The sequence below is a fragment of the Eptesicus fuscus genome, chromosome 12 (genome assembly GCF_027574615.1).
Source record: "Eptesicus fuscus isolate TK198812 chromosome 12, DD_ASM_mEF_20220401, whole genome shotgun sequence".
In the NCBI taxonomy this organism is placed as follows: Eukaryota; Metazoa; Chordata; class Mammalia; order Chiroptera; family Vespertilionidae; genus Eptesicus; species Eptesicus fuscus.
The window spans coordinates 84,106,237-84,129,780 of NC_072484.1; the positions used below are offsets into that span (position 1 = coordinate 84,106,237).

Below are 23,544 nucleotides of genomic sequence, written 5' to 3' on the forward strand. Positions count from 1 at the left end.
GGAGCGGGCCTTCTCTGGTCCCTGTCCCAGCCCCTGAAGGTGAGACGTTCGCAGCACCGAAGCTCAGGTGACCTTGTACAAGTCCAGCCTGCGTCTTGGAGGCTCCAGACCTCTGCTTTCCTCCCGAGCTTTCTGACCTCCAAACCGGCCACGGGCCAACAGGCCAAGGCTGTGGGCCACGGACATGCTGCCAGTCGTCATTCCTCTGTCCTGAACGCCTCTCCTCTCCACGGAAGGTGCGTGGGTGTGCAGGTGTCTCTCAGCCTTGTTCCCATCAGGGCTTTGGCTGAGGGCTGGTTGTCCCTCCTCCTCTCTGCCTAGACGCCCCCCGTCCCGGCTGGGGGAGCCCTGGGACCCTGTTTCCTGGCTGCTTGCCTCTGCTGGGAGCTCCTTCCCATCCGAGTCAGCAGAAGGCAGCCAGGGCTGGACTGTCCTTCCTCCGGCCTCACAAGTCCCCTCCCCTGGACCCTGCCTGGTTTGTTTTGTAAACTCCAGCCCTCCAAGGGGCCCCTAGATTCCTGCGGGGAGAGCGTGAGCGTGGAGAGCCGAAGTGGTTGGTGGGCTGGGACACGCTACCCAGACAGCCTGCAAAGGGGTCCGTTTTGGTAGCCTTGGTCCCAAAGCCAAACACCCCACAGCCCGGTGTCTGTCTCTCAGGGCAAACCAGCGCCCCAGGCCTCAATGGGGACGTCTCATGACTGGAGCTCCACAGGCATATATTCCCGATGAAACGGAGCCCTGAGACTCCCCAAGGAGCGCCTCTTCGGAACCTGGGGAGGAATGCGCGGTCACTGCTGTGTGATCTAAACCATCAATCGCTTTCCAGAATTTTCCTCCAGTTAAAACATCCGGCAACCTGCAGGGCATTTTTAGGCTGTCCGTTGTCTGGTTTGGGGCACTGTGGCAAACTGGTTAAAGTAAGTATGGTAATTAAGACAAAGACAAATGATACAGCGTTTATAGAGCTGGGTCCTTACCTGGAAGTAAATAGAGTGATTGCATTTCAGTATATTCCGCTTGCTTGTTTGTCCACATGACAAAGCACAGACGTGACTTCGAGCCTGGCATTGAGCAGCTGCCTTCAAGCTTCTAGCTAGCCCCATACATTGCAAGCATTGTCACTGTGGCAGTTTGAAGATGCTCACCCAGGATACTACTGTTTTATAAAACAAACTAAAGGCCCGGTGCACAAAACTCTTGCACTTGAGGCGGGGGTCCCCTCAACCTGACCTGTGCCCTCTCGCAGTCCAGGACCCTTCAGGGGATCAGGCCTAAGCGGGCAGTCAGACATCCCTCTCACAGTCCAGGGCTCTCACAGTCCAGGACTCCTCGCTCCTCACCGCCCACCGGCAGTGGAGGCAGGAGAGGCTCCCGCCACCACCGCTGCGCTCTCCAGCCATGAGCCTGGCTTCTGGCTGAGCGGCACCCCCACCCTCCCCCCGTGGGAGTGCACTGACCACCAGGGGGCAGCTCCTTCATTGAGCACCTGCCCCTGGTGGTCAGTGCACATCATAGCGACTGGTTGTTCTGTCTTTTGGTCAATTTGCACATTAGGGTTTTATTATATAGGATAAGCAAAATTATTCTGGGGAGGTAGGGTTCCCATAAAAGGAAGCATGGTAAGAGACAGAAGTTAGAAGAGATGGGGAACACTGTTCACAGCTCCTCGTGGTGGGCTAGATGCTGGTGAAAATGGAAGAAGGCACCTGTCAATTGGGCTAATGTATTTTTTTGTGGAACCTAGTTTACTAAATTTAAGGGCCTCAAAAATTAGGAACAACTGATTCTGCACTGTTATAAATGCAGCTATGTATTTTTGTCCTTTCTTTAACTACCTCAGAGCATCCAAGGGTTGCAGAATTGTCTAGAATCACCTGTGGTTTGAAGGCTGTATTCAAATTTGTAGCCCAATTACAAGGGTCAAATTATAACTGTGAGATAGCTTATAGCTACACTTTGAACCACCCTCATTCTAGAAAAAGATAGGAATTCGCCCTTGGTGGTTTGTCTCAGTGGTTAGAGCATTGGCCTGAGGACTGAAGGGTCATGGGTTTGATTCAGGTCAAGGGTACATACTTCCGTTGCTGACTCAATCCCTGGCCCAGTCAGGGTGCGTGTGGGAGGCAACCAGTCCATGTGTCTCTCTCGCATCCATGTTTCTCGCTCTCTGTCTCTCCCCCTCCTTTCCATTCTCTCTAAAAAAAAAAATCAATGGAAAAAATACCTTTGGGTGAGGATTAACTAACAAGAAAAGATGGGGATGCTGCAAAGGGGCATGCCTCTGCCCAGCTGTATACCTCTTCCACCAGCAAAACAAACTCAGACTTGCCTATTCCTGAGACAGCAACCACAAAGGCTAATCCAGAGCTTACCTACGTATTATAGTTTTGTTTCTCCATGATGCAACACCTATTAATAGTAAAATAAGAAGCTACCATTAACAGCATTAACTGGCTTTCAGATGAACTCATTGCAATATAGAATCCTGAAAGTACAGATTCCTATGAACAAGAAAAAGAAGCAAGAAGTACTAGGACCCCAAAAATCCCTTCCCCTCAATTTAGGGTAGAGGCTTCCTTCCCCATCCCCTGGCTTTGTCTAGTGCCATCACCAATTTCTCAGTCACTTAAAACTCTGAAACTTGGAGCAGCCTCTTTGACCCACTCTCCTTTTGTGTCTCTTTTATCCCTTTATTCACCACTTTCTAGGCTGTATTTCCTTGAAAACTTGCAGGTCCTTCTTTCATCTGCTCTCAGTCAGGGCAGGTCTTCCATAATCACACATTTATTACTACAACCCTTACTCTAGGCTTCTCTCCATCTCACTTGCTTGGCACATATCCCTGAAATGTCACCTCCTTTGAGACATCCCTCAGTGCAAACACAGAACGGCAACCGCCCCCCGCAACCCATACTGGCACTTCCAACATCAGTCTATAATCTCTATATATAAAAGCCTAAGCAACCGGTACAACGGAATGACCGGAATGACCGGTTGCTATGACGTGCACTGACCACCAGGGGGCAAATGCTCAACGCAGGAGTTGCCCCCAGCCCGCAGGCCCTGATTGCCAATGGGGTCTGCCGGCCAAACTTTCAGTCTCTCCTCCCGGCCGGCAGGCCCCAATTGCCCATTCGGGGCCAGGCCCTGGGCTGGGACAGGGAACTGGGGATGGGTGGTGGTGGATGTGGGCAGCAAGGGAAGGAGGGGGGCGGAGTCAGGGAGGCAGGGAACGGTGCAGTGGTGGTGAACAGGCAGCAAGGCAAGGAGGAGGTGGGGAGGCAGGGAGGCGGAGAACCTGATTGGCCCTGATCACCGGCCAGGCCTAGGGACCCCACCCGTGCAAGAATTTCGTGCACCAGGCCTCTAGTCCACTATAATTCAAGGTCCTACATAATTTAGATTCTTCCATTAGACTTTCACCTCCTGGATGGCAAGGTTGGTCTTGCTGATCCCCATTGTAAATCAGCACAGTGTGCAACAGGGAGTGGGCAGGGAGTAAATTTACACCAAATGACCCAACAAACCTTGAAGCTCAAGGAACAGGTTATATTGCCAGCTGGTCATAAGCACTGGAACCGTGTTGTTAGTGAGAAGCAGGGATGTTTTGCTTTTGTACAGGTAAGAAAGCATGGGAAGGGCATTTTGCCGGATCAGTGCTTTGCTTGATCTTATAAGGTCTTGAGATCCTCCCATAGTTGGCAGTTAGACAGGTATGAGCAGAGCAGGAACGAGAGGCCAGGTATGGAATGTCACCAGGGTGGAAAGCCCCATGTACCTAGCAATGGGAAAACAAGGACCTCCCCGCTAGGGTGACCTTTCGTCTACTGGCATTTCGTTGGCCGTGCATATCAGACCCTCCCCTACCTCTCCTTCCTTGGCATGTTGCTAGTCAGTGATAGAGCACCTTAGAGGAGAAACAAGGGGGCTGGAGAGTAGCCTTGTATGACTCTCATACAAGTCCTTGCACAACCACTCTCTTACGCATTAGACCCTCAAGCCAATGAGGTTCTGACCCACATCAAATGTCTTAGGAACAAAGCCTCCAGTCTGCTCACCACAGACGGAGCCAGAGTTTTGATCAAACTAGAGATGACATTTAGGCCTCAGTTGTGTTTCAGCTCCAGGCCCAGAAAAGCAGCAAAACCAGACAGAGCAATGTCAAGGCTGACATCAGGACCAGATGCAATGACTAATGACCCCCTGCCCTGGCACTGACCAAACAGTAGAGACCACGACCCTGAGGGGACACACCTAAAAAGTTGATGGATATTCTATTGAGCTCCTCCCCTGAGACTTCCAGATTAAAACCCTCAAAACAGCCCTAGCTGGTTTGGTTCAGTGGATAGAGCATCGGCCTGCAGACTTGAAGGGTCCCGGGTTTGATTCCAATCAAGAGCATGTACCTCGGATGGAGGCTCCTCCCCTGGTCAGGGCGTGTGCAGGAGGCAGCCAATCAATGTGTTTCTCTCACATTAATATTTCTCTGTCTTTCCCTCTCTCTTCCATTCTCTCTAAAAATCAATGGAAAAATATCCTTGGGTGACGATTAAAAAACAAAACAAAAAAAACCTCAAGACAAAGGACTCAGCAAATGCTCTTTCTCTCTTGAGCACATGTGCCTTTCCCCAACCCCCTACTTTCCCCGGGGTACATGTCCTGGAGCTCTGCTCGAGCTCGCTCTCAGCACCTTTCCCCCCTCTCCTTCCCCAAGGGGTGTCCTCACTGCCTTTCTTTTTCCTAAGCTCCAAGGGCCCTTCTTTTGCTCTGTAACTCCTTTCCTGAGCCCACGCAGCCCAGCTGGCTCACCGTCTCCAGCCCTGTGACCTTCTAACTAAACTTTCTCTTATCATTTGAGTTCCTTGGCTTTGAATTCTTTCTTTGCCAAACTCAAGTACCAAGGCTGCTGGACTGAGGTCCAGTAACATTCTGGTGCCCTTTCGAGGCTCACACTTCTTGAGTGCGAAACAATAAAAGAATTGTTTTGTGGGTACTTAGAAATAGTAGCACAGACGTTAGAGGCTTGTATTTAGAACTTTCTCAGAGTTTTCTAGGCATAATTTGAGGTTATGATAAATACCTGTCTCATAAGAGCTCATTGATATATATATATATATAGATAGATAGATAGATATAGATATAGATATAGATATAGATATATAGATATAGATATAGATATAGATATATATATATATATATTTATCATATGTGCTTACACACGAATCAGAAACACTATATATAGGATCACTTAAAAATATACAAACAAAAGCACCAGTGACGTTGAGCAAGCAGTTGACATTTCTGGGCCTCAAATTCCTCCTCTGAAAATGAGGAAGTTGCACAAACTAGATGAGCTCTGTGTTCCCTTCACTTCTGACGTTATTTTATTTTGTATGCAAAAATCCACTCTCTGCTCCGCAAATCAGAACGTTTATTAGTTTGAGCACTTGCTGTTAAGCTTTCATAGACCAGCAGACTTCCCTTATCTCCAGTGGTTTTCTGTGGTTCTTCATAGGGTTAGCAGCCTTTTATTTTGACAATAAAGAGTTGTTGTTTTTTATTTTTACTACCAACCATTGGCATCATGTCACTTTAACAAGCCAGTTTAAGACCAGAAATTTAATTTCTAGATAAAAGATAATTTTTATATTTAGTTTAGGAAAAAAATATATATTGCAACCATCTTTTTTTTTTTTTTTTGTCATTCTATCACAGACTAGTGAAAACTTGGTCACAACCTGATATCAGTGGTCATCCTTCCATCTTTTTCCCTCTGTTTGAACTAGGGTGTAGTAAACCCAGCTCTCCCTTCTGAAACAAAGGGACATGAGTAAATCCGCCTTTTTATCACCTATAAATATTATGAAATCTAAAATTTCAGCATTGGAATTAGATTAAGTTAGAAGTAAGGATAGTCAGAAAGATGTTTGCATTCTTTCTACTATCCCATCAGTTATCCAAACTGACAGCTGTCACTGGGTAGATCTCTGATTCTTCTCTTATTTTAAAATATATATTTTTATTGATTTCAGAGAGGAAGGGAGAAAGAGAAATATCAGTGATGAGAGAGAATCATTGATTGGCTGCCTCCTGCATGCCCCATACTGGGGATTGAGCCCACAACTCCGGCATGTGCCCTGACCAGGAATTGAACACTGACAGGGAATCGAACCCTGACTTCTTGGTTCATAGGCTGATGCTCAACTACTGAGCCACAATGGCTGGGCCAGATCTCTGATTCTTAAGGTGAGATTCGAACACTAGCAGCTGGCTATGCTTAAAAATGCTTATATTCCACTAGCTTCTCTTTTACAAATCCCATGTCAGTGCTTAATGCGCTCTGAAATGAGACATGAAGGCGGCCTAGTGTACACATTTGATGTAGTACTGATATAAGGCTCCGTTTCTCCATGTTTAACCATCTGTTCGCCACAAGTGTCTATAGACACAAGCGGCGGACCTTTTTTAATTAAATTCAAAATATCGTGGCAGTTAACTGGTTAAACGGTCCCCACTATTACGGCTCACTGCAAATGTCTCTTCCTCCGGGAATCTTCCTCAGCTCCCTGGTCAGGAGCCATCTTCCTTCCATTGTATTTGCTCAGTTTGACCCTCGCCTATGGTGCTTTCCAGTTTCTTCCACTTTTTGGTTATGGTACAATATTTAAAAATCTTATTTCTTCTACTGGATTGTAAAGGAACTATGTCTTTAGACATCATATGTAACCAGACACTTTTAGCAGAGGATCCTACAGGAAATGGATTCTCAGTACCTAGAGGGCAGAAGAAAAAAGAAGTCTGTTACATAAAGGAGAGGCCTTCCTACAGGGAAACGTCCTTGAAGGGAGTATTCAAGAGAAAGTGAGGAAGTAGAAGAGGAAAGAGATGAATTAAAAGCCAAGGGAGCCCAGCCAGTGTGGCTCAGTGGTTAAGCATTGACCCAGGAACCAGGAGGTCATGGTTTGATTCCCAGTCAGGGCATATGCCAGGGTTGCAGTCTCAATCCCCAGTGTGGGATGTGCAGGAGGCAGCCGATCAATGATTCTCTCTCATCATTGATGCTTCTCTCTCTCTCTCCGCCCCCCCCATAATCAATAAAAACATCTTTTAAAACGCCAAGGGATTGTGTCTAAACAAATAAGCAGATAGAGGAGGAAGGGGATGGGCCTGGGATCATGTGATCTTTATGGGTGATACTTTACTTCATAGCCTGACTTCCTTTTTCTCACCTCTTGCTTTTCCAGGCCAGCTGAGTGGGTTTACCAGTACTTGCTATCCTTCAAGAAGGCAGAGCTAAGCATAGGCAATAGCCACAGGCAGGTTAAGAAGCCAATCTCATTCCTTTCCTAGAATGTAAGCACTGTCTCTCTCAGAGCAATCAGATAAGTAAGTTATCAACTTTTCTCCACTGCAAATGGGCAGATTTGGTCCTACAACTAAATCACTGGAACATCCTGTTCAGTCAAATTATTGCTTCAAGAAACCGACACCAGGGCTCACAATGCCAGGCTGTTTCTCCCTAACCCTGGACACTGTCTTGACAAATAACTTAGCCCGAGTCAGTAGGAGCATTGACCAGAACCTTCTGTCTCTGATTGGAAGAAAAGGTCATGTCACCCACATACTGCCCATCAGACCATCCTTCCCAACTTAGATGTTATTTTCATTGGATGTGAGGTTGGTTTTGACCATTGAGCCCCATCAGCCCAGATCTGGCTCCCCATGAAAGCGCTGTCTTCATAGAGCCAGCACCTCAAAATGGAACCCTTCACCTTCCCACACGCCAAGGCTGCTTCTCTTTCTGGTTTCTCGGTCCTGGGTAAACATACTCTATCTCCCAGGTTCAGGAATCCTCATGACCTTTCCACTACCCTGTCCCAAGGGCCCTTCCTTTCCTGGGCCAACTCAGATGCTGGGTTCTCCCCCCACATCGTTGCTGCCAAGTCCAGGGATGAAGCCAGAGTTCCCCTCCTCATTCCCTTTCTCATCCAAGGGTTGCCACCAAAGCCAAATTAAGTTGAAATGAACTTAATCACTCTGAAACCAGACAACGAATGGGTCCGGGCTGCCTGTCACTACTTGAGCCAGTTAAGCAGAGACAGGGTTGAATCGTATATGAGCAGTTATTTTCCAATATTGCCGGCAGTATGGGAAAGTAGCAGGTCCTCCACAAAAATCTGCTCTGCTCTCCCTGCCCCCCAAGAAACAAGTTGCTTATATTGGGTAGAAGGGCAAAGATTACAGGCATGGAGAAGTGGGCAAAAACAATAAGAATGGGTATAATGGTTACAGATTACATGCAATTGAGGCTGGAGGTTGCAAAGGGCTGGGTGCCTCCTCCATTGTTTCGGCAACAAGGTTGTTCATCTTTCCATGATGATAGGCAGCTCTCAGATCAGAAGAATGGACAGCATTTCAAGGTTAAATCCCGGGTCCCAGGGTGTACAACTCCCAGCCAGGTCAGAATGTGCTTTCTTTAATCAAAACAAAACAATCAAGGTTAACAGAGCATGATTAATATTTCTTATAACTATAGCTAGTCCCCCTGTTCCCTCCTGCCCCTAACAACTCTTCTAGGAAATCTATTAATATGCTAGTGGTAGGTTTAGTCAACAACTTTTGTTGACTAAAGAGCTTCAACCTTGGGGGTGGGGGGGGCTAAAAGGCGTCAATGAGGGGTCAGGGGGAAGAGGACATATATAATACTTTCAACAATAAAGTTTTATTTATTTTTTTAAAAAAGATTCAACATCAAGCTATAAAGCTTTTTAATTTGGGTACATTTTTTCAGGAAATTTTGTTAATCATTTATCATATAATTATATTCTCAGTCCAGAGGTTAAACTGTACAGGGATGAGCTTTAATTGCAAATCCAAGCAAATTCTATATGAGATAATTGTATAGTGCCTACCTGGCCCTTTACACAAGAACCAACTCTTTTGTATTCCCTGTGAGTCATAGGAAGAAATGAAACCAGAGGAGTAAGGAACACACTCAAGGTCCCCAGCAAATGAGGGCAGAGATTAGATTTAGAACATTGCCAAGTTGGGGGAAGGGTGTGTGCTGAGATCCCAGGGGCGCTGGTTCTCTAAGTGGTTGGTGAGTCACCCCATCAAGGCGCTGATTAACAAACAATGAGATTTGGCAATGTAAGAACAAAAATTGAGACTTGGTATTAAATTCATTATAGGGAGTGAAGGAAAAATCACATTCAGATTCCATCGATATTTAGTGAACACCTACTATAGTCCTGGTTATACACTTGGGTGCTTTCAGAGGCTCATTTAATTTGGTCTTCAGAACAACCCTGCAGAGATGAGTGTTACAGGAAATATTGAGAGAATCATCATGGTTGATGGCTAGGAAATTGTAGAGCAGAATTTGAACCCAGCTGTCCTTCCTCCCAGGCCCATGTCCTCTTCATGACATTATGAATCTAGAGAGGTGGCGTTTACAGAAATGGCACATTTGGGAGGAGTGGCCCACCATAGGGAAAGACGCTGAGTTTGGTTTTGGACCCACAGATCTGAGCTATGGTGGGACATCCCATTGGGGACATTCTGTACAGCCCTGGCTCAGTCTTCTTTCCATCCCAACTCACACAGAGCCTGTGACCTCCAGCATGGCTTCAGTGCATTTCTCCTCCTGGACACACTGTCCTGCCATCTCGGGCAACTGCTTCACCCAGTACCCTATTTTCTACCTACGACTCCCCAGCCACCCAGGTTTCCAATTGTCTCATTCCCCTTACAAATGCCTTTGACTTTTTTGAAATATCAGTCCCTGGATCTTTTTGTTTTCTTCCAATTTTTTTATGAGTTCTTCCAGGTTTCTCCATCTCCCGGAACGACCCTAGACTCCTTGGCTGGTCATGTAAATTCTGCTCTTACCAGCACCTTTGATTCCCTTGCACCCCATCCCTCTGTAGCATCTCTCAAACAACACCCCAAGCCTGGCTCAGTGTTGTACTCTGTCTTCATGCTTACTTAGTTGCCAGAGAAAATTTTCTCAGTCTTGTAGAGAACACTTATCCATGATCTCCAGCCTTGCCTAGCTCCTCAGCACCTCCCTCAATCCTTTCCTTCTTGGGGTCCCTTTCTTTTGCCTCCTATATCACAGACAAATCCTCGAGCTCATCATGCACGCTCTCCCCATCACCCTCCCCTCAATGCCTACTCCCTTCCTTCCTGCTTTTCCTCCCACAATGGAGAATCAGCTGTCCCTTCTGCCCAAGGCTAGGCACCCCCCACCTCCCCACCCCCGCTTCCTCAGGACTCTGCTCCTTCCTAGCACTGTATGTCCTCTCTCTTCCTCTGCAGGCTCCTTTCTTTCAGCTTCAAAACATGCTCCAACCTCTCTTCCTTGACCGCACAGGCCCTTAGCTCTTGCCCAACTTATCTTCCCTGCTTATCCCAACTTCTCAAAAGAGAGTCCTAGTCTCGACTTCCTCACCTTGCCCTTGCCCCTCAGCCCACCGCAGTCTGACTTCCAACCAGCTAATGAAACTACATTCCTAAGATCTTAAATGCCTTCCTAAATGACACAGATAATTTTTATCTTCCTGGATTTCTCCGCTCTATTTTTATTTTTAATTGTAGTAAAATACACAGCACATAAAATTTACTGTCTGACCATTTTTAAGTGAAGTTCAATAGTGTTAAGTGTGTTCACATTGTTGTGTAACCATCTTACAGAACTGAAATTTGGTTCTCATTAAACAACTCCCCACTTCCCTCAGCCCCTGCAACCACCATTCTACTTTGTCTCTATGAGTTTGACTACTCTAGAAACCTTCTCTAAGTGAAATTATACAGTATTTTCATCTTTTTTGGACTGCATATTTCAAGGTTCATCTATGTTGTAGCATGTCAGAATTCCCTTCTTTTTAAAGGCTGAATAGTATTCCATTTTATGTATATACCACATGTTGTTTATCTATTCATCTGTTGATGGGCACTTGGGTTCCTTCTACCTTTGGCTATTGTGAATAATGTTGCTCTTTGAGACCCTGCTTTCATTCTTTTGGATATACACCCAGTAGTAGTATCACTGGATGATCTCATCTGCTCAGTTTTTAAAAAAATATCTTAAAATTGATTTCAGAGAGGAAGGGAGAGGAGAGAGAGAGAGAAATATCAATGATGAGAGAGAATTATTGATTAGCTGCTTCCTACATGTCCCACACTGGGGATCAAGCCCACAACCCAGGCATCATTGCCCTGACCGGGAATCAAACCGAGACTTCCTGGTTCATAGGTTGATGCTCAACCACAGAGCCATGGGTTGCTCAGTTTTTAACAGTCTATCGTTTTCTCCTTCTCTGCTCTCTGCTACACTGTTTCCTGAGACACTGTCCCATTTTCACTGCCAGTTCTCTTCTCCCCCTCCTTCTTTGTCTCCTTTCCCTCTGACTGACTGCCCTAAGGGTCTGCTTCAGTCAAGGTCCAACCAGAAAAAACAGACACTGCCTTTCAAAGAAAAGGGTTTGATGCAGTGAACTGGTTACAGAAAACATTGGAAAACTGGAAAAAAAAAAAAGTGAAGGAGAATGTTGAGGTAGCTCAGAGCAACAACTGCAGGAAGCCACTCTCACCCTTAGGACTAGGGAACAAAGGAAGAGGTGAGGTCTAGGGAGTGACTTTAAAAATGATGTTGGGGGCCTACAATTTCCTGGGCTCACTCTTTATTGATGAATTTAAGACATAAGAGTGGGAATTTAAAGTGTGTGGGTGGGAGATAAATGGCCCAAATGGTCAGTTATTGAATCAACCAAGATCTCGAACCAAGGAGCCTCCGTGGGGAGAGGCTCTTTATCTGGTGTGTCACTGTGACATTGTATTCCAGATAGTCACCTTGGAGTGGGTGCCTCTTGGAGCGAGTGCCATGGCAATCAAAGCTGAAGTCAGGCGCTTGCATTACAAAAAAGAGAAAAAACAACTGTCAGGGTGTATACTACAGGCAGAGACTATCAAACGATCCAACGGATTATGTCTAGGATTGGACTTTGGGCATCACCCTTCTTTATGGAGCAGGAGGGAGAGGAGATATCCACGGTGAGGACAGAGACCAGAGAAGTACTGAGCCAGGGAAATGGAAGGAAGCGTTTCAAGAAGGAAGGGAGGGTCAGTGAGGTCAAATTTTACTGAAAGAATAAGAAAGTTGGGGACTGAAAAAAGGTTTGAATTCCACCAAAAAAAGAGGAAGTTTTGCACAATTTTAATCAAGTTGTGGAGATGGAAGCCAAGTTGCATGAGATAAAGAAGGGACTGGTTTCATAGGAGACAGCAGAGCTGCAGGCTCTTTGTTGAGAGGGCAACATGGAGGTGAGGCAAGCCCTCCCATTGGGCAGAGTAAAAAGAACCCCAGAGTGTTCCTTCTCATATTTTCTTCTCACTTCTCCTTTCTGCCCGAATAAGAACAGAATGGGCTGAATTCGTGGCAGAACACTTCAATTGCCATTTTCTCGCTGTTGGCATAATGTCTTTTGAATGTAATTTTCACAGCTGGCATGAAATAAAGTTCTATTCCTTCTCCAAACTTACACAAAGATCACTGTTGCTTTTCATGCCTATTCAGATAATGTGAATGAAATATAAAAATACAAAATAATTTTTTCATTTTAAAATATGTTTATATTGATTTTTGAGAGAGAGAGAGAGAGAGAGAAAGGGAAACATTGATGGTTGCCTCCTGTATGCACTCCAGGGACCAAATCCACAACCTGGGTGTGTGCCCTGATGGGGAATCAAACCAGTGACCTTTTGGTTCTCAACTAACTGAGTTAAAATACATTGTTCTACCAAGAAAAGTTATAACATGCTTTTTAAAAAATCCTCATGATAGGCTTTCAAAAAAGTATTCTAGAATAAATACTCCAAGAATAAGAATCCTATATAATAAAAGGGTAATGACCAAATAGTGGAATGATCGGTCGCTATGATGGGGACTGACCACCAGGGGGAAGACGCTCAACGCAGGAGCTACCTCCTGGTCGTCAGTGTGCTCCCACAAGGGGAGCACTGCTCAGCCAGCTGTGGTGGCAGGAGCCTCTCCCGCCTCCGTAGCAGCACTAAGGATGTCCTACTGATGGTTTAGGCCCGCTACCCCGGGGGGCTCCCAGACTGCTAAAGGGCGCAGGCCAGGCTGAGGGACCCCCCCCCCCCCAGTGCACAAATGTTGTGCACCAGGCCTCTAGTGCTGTAATAAGTTTTTTCTTAACACACCTAATAGTATTTGCCCCTGGCACAAGGAGATCATGAACAAATTCCTCTTAACAAGGAACAGAGATGACTAAGAGAAGTTTTCTAAGTTATAAACCTTGGAGGTTCGGAAATTTGGCCCGTTTTCAACTTGAAAACAACCCCCTGCAATGCTAATCAGGCAAACTTGCATTTGTGTCAGAAAGCTGAGTCACCAGGTGACAGGAAAGCCCAGGTAACACTGGCCCAAGCAAAGGTCAATAAGTTGAAATGCAGTAGACTCTACCGAAAGTCACAAAGACCTATTGACAGAGAATGTCTCCACACAGCCTTGAAATTGAAGAACAAAAATTTTCAGTATCAAAAGTTGGACCTGCCAATAGGTAGATCTAGGTTCTTATTTGAACTTAGATAAAAACAGATAGCCTAATACAGGGAGTATGTGAACTTGGATTGAGAAAAGTATATTTATATTCATTAACCTCTAACTGGAATTTAGCATTTTTCTTCAATTATGAATTTAGGCAACAAACCTCTATAATTAACTGAAATCACGGATTTTTCATATCACCTTATAGTGGTTGCAAAAACTTTGAAATTGCCTTTATATACTCATCATTATGAGTTATTATATATGCCATTAGAATTTGATTACATGCATTATAAAGAAGCACATGCATTATTACACCAGAAATTTGGGGCTTAAAATATTTTTGATAACTTTATGTAATAATTGGATTATTCGGTTATTCTATGTATTCTGTTTTATGCACTTAAAAACCCATTCTGTAGTCTTTACCAGACTGCCAATGGGGTTCATTGCACAGAAAGATTAAGAAGCCCCGACCTGGTATTTTATAAACAAAGCATATGGTTCATCATTTCTATTTGCAAGCATAAAGATATGAACAACAGATTCTGTTTGCAGCATTTGGTGCCCTTCGTGAGTTGGAATCCACATATAATTTTTGCAAGGTTGTGTTGGTTAGGACAAATCATTGATTCCATGTTTGCCTATGCAATATAATTTTGGTTCAAGTGTAAGGAAGGAAAGATATTTTACTTCCCTTTGGATGCCTGTTAGATCAGACTGCTCCCGATTAATTGATGTGGCTGGCACAGACTCCAAGGTGGCCAAGTCCCCATGTGAACCCTGGGATTTGAGTCAAACCTCCAGGGAGGTACTGGGGTCCCCAGACATTCCTAATGCAACCAATGGCCCTGGAAAGAACATCTGAACAAATTCCCAGCCTGCAAGTGCAGCTCGGTGTGGGAGGCGATTCACTTTGGGAAGCACTTCAGAATGCTAGCAAGTCTAAAGTGAAACAGTTTGGGGAGGAAAGGAACATCTGGAAGATTTCTTTTGTGGTTAGACCACATCTTGTTGACTTAAAAAATCTGAAATTTTCCTTAAAAATGTCAAAGCTGTTTTTAGAGTTGTGATATCTCATGTCCCAAAGAACCCCTCATTTATTGCTCAGTAGGAAAGTATGTTGGATAATCAAAGCCAATTTATCAATTTAGCCTCCCACAAATTACTGTATCTATTATAGCTACTCTCTTGGCAAAGAAATCTTGAACACTTCATAGAAAAAATGTCCCTGTACTGCCCCCAAGAGATAGAATCACAGAGGTGGCTTATGTAGTCTGAGAACTATGGATCCTGTAGAGTCTATTTAAGGACCTGTATGTAGAGTTATGCTCAAGATACCAGGAACACTAGTTGAGTGATCAAGGCAAACATTCCTGGGATTCATTTTTTTCCCAGGCATCAGCCAGAGACTTTGGTGAAACGTTCTGTCCAGTGCCTAGTTCATAACTACACATCTGGTGAATGAACAATAAAATTGTGTTGCTCATGGTTTAAGCATAACATTCTCAGAGAGGGAAGGAAAAAAGGACTATGTTTGCCTTGGCACAGAACTTTGTGAAGGTAAAGAAAGTATGTAAATAAGAATCCATTCACAGCACCATGAGTTCACAGCATCTAGAACTTCAGGGTTCCTCCATGCTTCTCAAAATTTATGTGCACGAAACACCTGGGCATGGTGGATTCCATGCAGTAGGTATGGGGTGGGGATCCAGATTTCATTTTTCTTTCTTTTTTAAAAAATTTTTATTTTAAATTTTAGAGGAAAAGAGAGAGACATGGATTTGTTGTTCCATTTACTTATGCATTCATTGGTTGGTTGTTTTTTTTTTATGTTTTGATTTTAGAGAGAGGAGGGAGAAACATCAATCAGAGAGAGAAACATCAATTGGTTGCTTCTCATACATGCCCCAATCAGGGACTGAATCGGTAACTTAGGTATGTGCCCTGACCAGGAATTGAACTAGTGACCTTTCATTGTATGAGATGACACTCCAACTAACTGAGCCACAATGGCCAGGGTCATTGGTTGATTCTTGTATGTGTCCTGACCAGGGATCAAACCTATAACCTTGGTGTATTAGGAGATGCTCTAATTAATTAAGCTACCCAGCCAGAGTCCAGATTTTATTTTCCTAACAAATTCCTTGGCAAGTGGAATGGGGAAATAGGCAGATAGCTGATTCAAACTGGTCCCATCCAGCACCCTGACTCACCTGCCTCCTTCTCCCTTACACAACTACTCCCTCAAATATTAAGACAATGAGATTCAGATCAACTTCAAATAATCTTAGGAACAAAGCCTCAGGTCTGTTGACCAGAGAGGCAGAGTTTTGGTCAAACTAAATAACATCTAGGTCTCAGTTGTATTTCCGCTCTAGGCCTAGAAAAGTGGCAAAACCAGTCAGAGTGTTGCCATAGCCAGTATCAGGACCAGACTCAATGACTAATGACCCCCTAATCTAGGGCCATGGCCCTGAAAACTCACACCTGGAGAGTTGATGAATATTCTATTGAGAGCCACCCCTAAAATTCCTGTTTTTAGAAAACAGATAAAAACCCTTAAGACAAAGGACCCAGTGTGTGCTCTCCCTGGAACATGCCCTTGCTTTTCCCCCCATTCTTTCCCTGGCACACATTTTTGCTTTGTTTTCTCCTAAGCTTTAAAGGTTCCCAGGAGACTTACTAGTAAAATCAGGAGAGCAGCTCATTTCAGGATAACCTCCTGAACCTGTCTCCATGGTCCCTTCTTTTGTCTCTGTAACTTATTCCCTGAGCCCATGCAGCCCAGATGGCTCACTTCTTCTGGCTCTGTGACTTACTTTGTAAAAGGCCAATGCAGCTCTCTAAGCAGTCTGCTTGAGTCTTCTCTTCGAGTGTACTTTGCTTTGCTTGCTAAATAAACTTCCTCTTGCGCTAGAGTTCTGGGCTCTGAATTCTTGCTTTGCTGAACTTACTAGGTGTACTGGTTAATAATAGCGGATTCTGTAATCAAAGAAAACATGATAATTTCAAGAGAAACATCAAAAGTGCTTTGTTCAAAGTAATGTCCATCGCTAGCTACACATTTCCCCATCTTTTAGGTAATTTGTGGATACTGTCTCAATAGAACTTTTCTTGTTTTGAGGTAAACCATTCAGAGACCCAATTTTCCACTTCTTCATATGTTTTGAAGTGCTGCTCAGAAAGTGTGTGTGCCATCCATCTGAACAAGTGGTAATCTGAAGGAGCAAGGTCTGAGGAATACAGCGGGTGGGTTAATACTTCCCAGGCAAGATCTCTTAACGTGTCTTTAACTGGTTTTGAAGTGTATGATGGTGCATTATCATGAAGCAAAATTACTTTGCCGTGTCTTCTGGAACATTCTGGTCGTTTCACGATCAAAGCATGGTTCAAATTGATTATTTGTTGTCGGCAGCGATCAGTATTAACAGTTTCACCTGGTTTTAGAAGCTCATCATACACCACACCTTCCTGATCCCACCAAACACAGAGCACTGTCTTCTTTCCAAAGCAATTTGGCCTTGTAGTTGATGTTGATGGTTGACCTGGATCAACCCATGATTTTGTGCATTTGGAATTCTCAAAATAAATCCACTTTACATCGCCAGTCACGATTTGATGCAAAAAAAGACTTTCGTGCCATTGAAGCAACATTTTACTGATAACTTTTTGGTTTTTCATTTGTCTTTTGTTCAGTTGATGTGGCACCCATTTTCCTTTCTTTAAAATCTTTCCCATTGCTTGTAAATGATCAGAAATTGTTTGCTGAGCAATGTTTAATCTTTCTGCAAGTTGTTTTTGAGTTTGACATAAATCTTCATCCAATAATGCTTGTAATTGTTGGTCTTCAAACTTTTTCGGTTGACCTGAATGTTCTTTGTCTTTCACATTGAAGTCATCACTTTTAAAGTGTTTAAGCCAGCGTTCACAAGTATCTTGAGATGGAGCATGTTCACCATAAGCTTCCTGAAGTATTCAGCAGCACTTTTCTTCAAAATAAAGTAATGAATTAAAACTTCCCGCAAATGCTCTTTTTTTGGCATAAAATTTGACATTTTTAAGTGTAAAAATATCTATGATGTTAATGCCTTCAGCATATTTGACATATGAAGTTTTGAAGCTTGTTGTCAATACAACAAAATAGCATACATATCAAATGGCATATATATATCAACATATGTGTAACTCCATCTATTGAAAAAAATCCACATTAGTGGTTCTTATTAGTACACCTAATAAGAACCGAGGTCCATCATCACCATTAACAATACCAATGTTGCTGTTCCTTGAATCTTCTCTTAAGGGCTTATAGACAATAACGGAGCCAGGACTAGGATTTGGTTATAAAGAACACCAAGCAGCCTAGGCTCTCCTTAGCAAGACTGTAAGTGAAAAATATTATTTCTACAATGACATGATGCTAGGAAATTTTTGCCTTACTGTTTCCAGGTTACCTAAAAGTCCTAGAGAAAAATCAAGTGTGGTACAATATTATCTATAAATATCAAAGTATTATTTTTTCCTTGAGCAGTTAAAGTTCTATTATTAATAAACCTATGATATTAAATTCTTTGTTCTTCACAAAAATATCTAGAACTTTCCTTAAAAATATTTTGTTAATGAAGACACTGCTTACTATGGTATTAGTTTACACTTTTAGATAGCCTGAAAAGTTACATTTATTTTAATTATATAAAGAATTGTTAGTACTTTTTTGGAGGTAATTATCATCATTAACACTTCATTGCATTTTGGGAATAACAAAAACATTATTGTTTTTTAATGATAGTACTCACCTACACCAAATGTTTTTATGTCTCCACACTAGGCTGACAGTTTTGCTTCTGCAGTATTTAGCACAAATGCCTTTAGATATACTATTTACTTTCTCTTGTATTTTTAAAGAGTTTGCATTTTTAATGGCCCTAGTTTATTGGAGGACAATTCCCCGTGGCGCAGTCAGCATTCATTATTAATGCTTTCTATTCTAAGGCAGATGGAGTTGTGTAAGTCTAAACATGTGATTAGCACACTCTGTTTTTGGTATAAATGATGTGTCAACCTAAAGCAAACAATCCTATTCACATACACTCTCCTCACAAAGAGAATGACCTTCCATAATTCTCTGAAACTCAATAATATGGATTTTCCTCAAGGAAACACACTGTGACATTTGGGTTTTAAAAAAAAAAAAACCTGCCCTATTTTTATGGCAATTGATATGGAAGTTTTCCATACATGTTCCTTTGAGTTTGAGAAAGGTAAGTGAATGTGTTCCCATCTTGAGAAAACTGGCATATATGCCACTTTACACTGCTCATTAAAGAGTTTTACAGGGAAGTCACGTGGCCAGGTATGCCTCAGCAGCCTGCCCTTCGAGGCCCGTTCCACTTCACAGAGGAACCAGCCAAACTGTAGACAAAGCCTGAGATAGCAGCCTCCACTCCCAGTGATACAGGAATCATTCAAACTGACCCATACCCATGTCCTTCCCCTGGAGCTTCCAGCATTAGTCAGTAAAGGCGTTAGCTTTAGGGGGGAGGGGGCGATAAAAAGAGGCACAAGGAATTTTCTTTATCTCAGTCTGGACGATGACTACACAGGTGCTTACACATGTAAAACTTCATTAAGCTAGAGTGAGGTACTTACACACCTCACCGCATGGATGAGTATATAATAGGAACCATTTGCATTGTGCGTTGCTGTTTCTTTCGAAGTAAATGCCCCTGAAATAGCTGTGGATCCAATGACTTCCTTATAGGCTTCTTCCTTGGAGCCCTCCTCTGTGCCCAGAATGTAGCTCACCAGGCCTTGCTGAGTTGTCAAAACAGCTGTGCAGACGATACTGAGCCAGAAAGAAGACACAGGCTCTTCCTGAAAGGATGTACGTAAAAAAGGGGGTCATGTAAAACAAGGTGCCAAGGTCCAAGTCCACAGAGAACTGGGGGTAGGAAACAGGTACCAGGCTTGGTCCCTGAACAAATCAGACCAACCCCCAAAGTGACTAAGAATAACAAGAGAACCCTAGCTGGTTTGGCTCAGTGGATAGAGCGTCGGCCTATGGACTGAAGGGTCCTAGGTTCTATTCCAGTCAAGGGCACATGCCCATGCCTGGGTTTCCTGCTGGGTCCCCAGTGGGGGGAGGGGGCATGCAGGAGGCAGTCAATCAACGACTCCCTCTCATTATTGATGTTTCTATCTCTCTCTTCCTCTCCCTTCCTCTCTGAAATCAATAAAAATGTATTTTTAAAAATTAAAAAAAAAATGAACGGGGTGGACCAGCCAAATAGCAGTGTCTGCCTCCTTGACATTAACAGATATTTCATTTTAGGAAGGAATTGACCTCAATTTAACCAAAATAATTCCCATCCATGATAGCTCTCTACAACCCTTCAACTTGGAATTATTCTAAAGTAGAACAAACTGTCTTTCAAAGACAAAATACTTTTACCTCCATCAATGAAGCCTTTATAATGTAATATTTGAAGTTCCTCATTCAGCTTCCTGCATCCTGACAACTTCTGGCGTGCAAGGTTATTGTAGGTCATGCTAATTTATAGTCCCTCTTTAACTGCAGTGGTTATAGCTGCCATACCTATCATTTATCATCTAACTACAGTGTTCACAAACGGGCCCCACCCTTCCATCCTCAGACTGGCAGTGTTGCTCCAGATGTACATAATTGTCAAAGTCTTTAGGACGGGACAAGTCACTTTTCTCTAGCTCCACGCAATTTTGTTTTGCATTTCCATCACTTTCAGTTTTCTCATTCCATTTGCCTTGCCTCCTTTTTTATTCTTTACATGTTTATTTTTAAATTATCATCACTATACTTTAAGAGTACACGAATTCAAAGAATTTTTGATAACGTTTTCTGAAGAAAAAAAAAAGGAGGTAAGAGTAAAGAACTATCTTCCAATATCATAACCGTGGTTGGGTATAGGTGTATTAAGTTATGGTCCCTGCTTTTTTTAATTTTAATGGATTTTGAAAGAGAGAGAGAGAGAGAGAGAGAGAGAGAGAGAGAGAGATTTGTTGTTCTACTTATTAATGCATTCATTGGTTGATTCTTGTATGTGCCCTGACTGACAACCCACAGCCCTGGCATATCGGCAGGACGCTCCAACCAACTGAACTACCTGGCCAGGGCCCAGTTCAAGATGGCAATTTAGTGTCCTATTGCTTTCCTGAGCGAGAACATTGACTCTGTTTATGGTGCCTGTGATGCTAGGGATCACGTGTCAGTTCCCCACCGGCCAATAACGGTGCCAGCAGCGGCGGCGCCCGGCGAAGAGTGAGTTCTAGACGCGCACACACAGCCCGGGAACAGCCAGCCTTCCTGCCGTGCAGAGGCTCCGCACTTCCTGGGTCCCCCCTCCGGCGCCTCTCCATTCCCGGACCTGCATCCACCTCCTAAGTCCTCCATCCTCGCCCACCCTCCGCCGGCCGTCCACGGCGGCCCCCAGCTCCCAGCCTTCCTCGCGCCTCCGCCGGCGGGGCCGGGAGACTGGTACCCACCGACCACGCCGGCCCCGCCCGCGCAGGCGCAGAGCCTCCTCTCGCGCGGCCGCGCAGCCACCACCAGCGACAACCCCACCCCGCCCGCCCTGGGATGCGAGGTCCGCAGCCAGCCAGCCAGCCTCGGATTCTGTTGTCGAGCGACGGGCGTCGCCGGCATCTCCGGACTCGTCCTAATCTACGCGACCCCCCTCACGTCCCTCGGGACCAAGTCCACAGGGCGCGCGCTGGGCCTCAAAACAGGAACCCGGAGGGTCCCCACGCAGGAAGGTGCTGCGGGGCAGGAACGGAACGCGCGGCCGCCGAGCCCCAGGCGGAGCCCCGCCCCCCGGGGCCGACTTCCTGCCTCCGCATTGGCCCGCGCGCCCGTCAGTCTCCGCCCATGGGGCCCGCCGGTCCTCCTCCGGGTCCCTCCCGCTCCCGGATCCCGTCCTCTCACGACGTTACTTCAGGGCCAGCCGGTTCCCGGGCTCGCCGCTCCCGCCGCCCCGCACCTGAGCTGGCGCTGCCTCCGTGAGACCCGGCGAAGGGGAGGGCCGGGCCGAGGCTGATCATCGCCCGGGCGGGGGCAGGTCCGCGGCCTCTCTGCCGGCAGCACCACCTGTCGCGGAGCGAGACGTCGGGTAAGGCTCCGGGCGGCACGCGGCACCGGGCGGCCTGGCGCGGCGGGGCCGGGCTGGGGCTCCGGGAGGCGAGCGGGCGTCGGCCTCCTGCCGCCTGGCCCGGGAAGCCGAGCCTGACCCGCCGCCGGCTTCTGCGCGTGCGGCCGGCGAGGTCCCCGCTTGGCGGTTGGGGAGGCGGGGTACAGGGAAGGGGTTCGCCGAGTTCGGGGGGAGCGGCCCGGTCCGGTCCGGTCCGCGGAGCCCTAGTCCGGCCGACCGCCGCTCTTCCCCGGCGCCCGGTTTGGGGGCGTGACTTCCCCGTTTCTGGTCCCAGGGCGACCTCTGCCCGCGCCCGAGTGAGGCCCTGTGGCCTCCAGAACGCGAGCATCGCTCCCTCCTCCCGCGCCCTTTGAAGACCGATGCTGAGACTCGAAACCTCTTGGGCAAACTGACCTCTTTTTCTGCAGGGGTGAGTTAAAGATGAGTTAGGCGGGTGTGTGTTCATGTTCTTGTGTTCATTCTTCGCCGAAAGGAAGTTTGCTGCAGGCTGGAAAGTTCTAAGATCGGACCGGTTCTGCCCATTCCTATGAAATGGCATCTGTGGACCTTGGTTGGTCGGCGTTTGACGCTGGTGATAACCATCTCGGCTTGTGTGTGGTTCCATTCGTGGTCTTGGATTTGACTTTCTTGATTCCGAAGAGAATTCTAGAAAATATGTGTTGCCCTTTTTTGAGAGGCTAATCAAAATAATAAATCTCAACAGAAGTGCTTCCCTACAGAAGTCATTTCATATCTGATTTCATAATACTTGCTGCAGTCCCTTCTTTTAGTTTTGCAATTGATGATGGTAACAATAGAAGCACATATTGTTCTCTACCTGAATTGTTTCCAAATTACACTTTGAGGTAGTACTGTTACTCTGTCCAGTTTACAAATGAAGAAACTTAAGTGTTAGGAGGGTTAAGTAACTTGCCCAAGATTACAGGTTTTAAAGGGCAAAACCTGCATTCAAACCCGGTAATCTAATATAATAGCTCCAGTCCCTACGTAACTCTGTAAAATTAATGGCAATGTTTTACTCAGAAGTTTTTCTCTTTAGTTGCCAAGCATTCTGGAAGGTAGAGAAGATACAGTTGTTTCATGTATATTAGCCGCCATCTTTGTTGGGGCAATTTGCATACTCATCCTGATTGGTTAGTGGGCATGGCTTGGCTGGTGGGCATGGCTTAGGTGTAGGAAGGTGCGGTCAATTTGCATATTTTGTCTATTATTAGATTATTACATACACTCATACATCTACACATACATGTGAGTAATAGTTACACAAAAGATAAATATATAATCTATTATGAAATTACATACGTGTATATATACATATATATACACATGCTAGTTATAGTAGTTACACAAAAGATAAATATATAATCTATTGTATAACTACTATAACTAGTTGTTACATGTTGCTATGTTACATGGTTTGCAGAAATACAGAAAAAACAGTTTAACTGTATCTTCTAACATTGGACATTTAAATAATCAGCTGTGAGCTCTAATTTTGTAACCTATATCTGACAGTTTTATGGTAGTTATAAAGACTTAAAGTTATGCCCTAACCGATTTGGCTCAGTGGATAGAGCGTCAGCCTTTGGACTGAAGGGTCCCAGGTTCGATTCCGGTCAAGGGCATGTACCTTGGTTGCGGGCACATCCCTGATAGGGAGTGTGCAGGGGGCAGCTAGCTGATCTCATCGATGTTTCTGACTCTATTCTTCTCCCTTCCTCTCTGTAAAATATCAATAAAATATATTTAAAAAAAAAGACTTAAAGTTAGACATAGAGACCAGAAATTCTG

General features: G+C 44.9%; 1 protein-coding gene and 1 long non-coding RNA gene across 4 annotated transcripts in view; one reads left to right on the plus strand and one right to left on the minus strand.

The window, feature by feature from the left end:
• Positions 1 to 6,402: 6,402 nt before the first annotated feature.
• LOC114234004 (uncharacterized) lies at positions 6,403 to 21,672 on the minus strand. Of its 3 annotated transcripts, XR_008557592.1 has the most exons (5): positions 21,586 to 21,666; positions 19,227 to 19,447; positions 16,393 to 16,555; positions 8,298 to 8,474; positions 6,403 to 6,773 (listed from the first exon to the last, which is right to left on the minus strand). It is a non-coding gene; the product is annotated as an uncharacterized LOC114234004 (long non-coding RNA). The 3 variants fall into 3 exon arrangements; XR_003620204.2 differs by lacking the exon at positions 6,403 to 6,773 and having other exon boundaries at positions 8,105 to 8,474; positions 19,223 to 19,447; positions 21,586 to 21,672; XR_003620203.2 differs by lacking the exon at positions 6,403 to 6,773 and having other exon boundaries at positions 8,105 to 8,474.
• Positions 21,647 to 23,544, plus strand: part of ME2 (malic enzyme 2) — a 48,936-nt gene continuing 47,038 nt past the window's right edge. Inside the window, exon 1 of the mRNA XM_008148290.3 lies at positions 21,647 to 21,714. The gene's annotated coding sequence lies outside the window, so the exon portion shown is untranslated. The remainder of the gene's footprint in view (positions 21,715 to 23,544) is intronic.